The 2,317-nt window shown below is 35.3% G+C and overlaps 1 pseudogene; it reads left to right on the top strand.

The window, feature by feature from the left end:
- Positions 1 to 311: 311 nt before the first annotated feature.
- On the top strand, positions 312 to 914 carry LOC102982255 (40S ribosomal protein S7-like; annotated as a pseudogene).
- The last annotated feature ends 1,403 nt before the right edge of the window (positions 915 to 2,317 follow it).

The raw sequence follows: 2,317 nt of genomic DNA, 5'->3' as shown, positions 1-2,317 counted from the left end.
TCCTGTTATACTCTCTATAACTTCTATGTGGAAAACGAATTATTGGGTTTCCAGAGTAGATGCTAGGAGACCAGTAAACCAGACAAGTCATTACAGGAGGCTGCACAGAGATTGTGGTAGTGAAGGTAGAGAGGATGGGTACACTTGAGTGATATTAAAGAGACAAAGTTGATTAAATGGATTATAAACTGAAATGTAACCTCATTAGCTGCCTTTTTAATAACTTAGTATCTGATTATATCTCACACATTGCTGAGGAAATTGTAAAAATAAAGTATTCTCTTCCTAGGTCAGTGCCCAATAAGGAGAACATGTTTAGTTAGAGTGTGAAGATAGTGAAGCCCAATGGTGAAAAGTGAGATGAGTTTTAGTCCAGCATCTCTCAGGGTCTCCTTGAGCTGAAAATGAATTCAGACCTTAAGTCCGAGATAAGAGAGCTGAATATAACAGCAACCAGGGAAAGTAAGTTGATAGCAGTCAGAAAGCTATTATGATCATTGTTCCTGTTCCTCAACTGAAATCTTTTGAGAAAAACCAAGTCTGGTAAGTACTTGAACTGGAGAAAATGTTCAATGAGAAATACATTATCTTTAAAGCCCAGAGGAGAATTCTGCCTAAGCCAACTCAAAAAGGCTGTACAAGAAAATAAGCAAAAGCATCCTAGAAACCATACTCTGACAACAATGCACATGTGATCCTAGAGGACTTAGTCTTTCCAAGTGAAAGCGTAGGCAAGAGAATCCAGGTGAAACTGGATGCCAACTAACTCAAAGATTTATTTGGATAAAACACAGCAGAATAATGTGGAACACAAGGTTGAAACTTTTTCTGTTGTCTATAAGGGCAACACAGGCAAACATATTAATTTTAAATACCCAGAGTCTCAGTTCTCAGTTGTAAACAAAAATGACTAAAATATTATTACAAAATATTTTTAAATAATGTAAATTTCATAGTCTAATTTAAAAGACATTCTAGAAATAAGAGAAGCTCCTTTTCAGAGGATGACTAAACTCCCAACAAGCTAAAGCAAAGCCATCTTATATAGGCTCTTATTCCAGAAGGTACCATCAAGTTCTTGTTATCTGAAACTACTTATTACCTAAGAGAATGAGTTGAAAATACTTAGGTTACATCACTTTGCTTTACTGTTTTTAATATTGCCAAGAAGACAGCAGTAGAGAGCAATAGAGAGATCTTATTAACACCTTCTTAACAACTAATTAATACCCTGTGCATTCAACACAGACCAAAATCCAACTTTGGAAATAAGGAACAAGCCTTAAGTTAAGGCCTACTTTAAATCTACCCTAAAACAAATTAAAACCAAGTCTTGAAAGATCAGCAAGAAAGAAATATTTTGAAGATCGATGCCACAAGTAAGAGGAGCTTAAGAAACACCCTGGGCTTTCCAGAGATTCTAACAATGCATAAAGTCAAACCTACACAAGTCCAATGTGATCAGTTAGTAATTTACCTGCATGTTAAAAGAAAAAAAAATTCAATATTTCTACAATGCTTTATCAATAATGTGCAGTACACATGAAAATTACACATACAAAACCAGAAATATTGTTATATATAGTTAAGGAAAAAAGCAGTCAATAGACACCAGCCCTAAAATGGCTAAGCTGGTGAATTCAGCAGACAAAAATTGAATACAGGTATTATAAATATGTTCAAAACACAAAAGGAAAATACAGTCAATATATGAACAGATAGGATATATGAGCTGAAAAATGAAAATTATAAATACTAACCAGGAAATTGTTTCTATCCATGAATGATTAAATATGACAGGAATTTCACTTCCTACATAGTAGAAAACCCCACAAGATACATGGAACAAATGATTTAAACATTATACAAAAGACAGAAAATGATTCTTATTCCCTTAGAGAAAGGAAACAAAGTTAGGCATATAATTGCCAGAGTTTGCTGCTTGGAGGCATTTCTGTTTCACACCTCAGAGAGGGGCAACCCTGTCAAAGTCTTATTTTTACTGAGTATAGGGACAAAAATGAGAGTTCAGGGAGGCAAAACAACTAGACTGTGTGAGATAGAGTAGTGGAGAAAGGGAAATGACAGAGAAAGAGAGCACACACTCCAGAGACGCACAGAGAGAGGAGTCCCCTCAAATTTTTGGCTGAATACTGATTTTCTCATGTGTGAGACAAACTATCCAAGATCAGAAAAGTATGAAAAGCAATAGGTCAAACAATTTCTACAATACACACAGGGCTAAGGATAATTTATGATCCCAATAGCCAGAGTTTAAATAGCCAGTGAGGCATTGGATATCCAATGGGGCTTCATT

This window comes from Physeter macrocephalus, chromosome 8, assembly GCF_002837175.3.
Source record: "Physeter macrocephalus isolate SW-GA chromosome 8, ASM283717v5, whole genome shotgun sequence".
In the NCBI taxonomy this organism is placed as follows: domain Eukaryota; kingdom Metazoa; phylum Chordata; class Mammalia; order Artiodactyla; family Physeteridae; genus Physeter; species Physeter macrocephalus.
The sequence above is the reverse complement of the archived record's forward strand: the minus strand, read 5'-3'. Positions and strand labels throughout refer to the sequence as shown.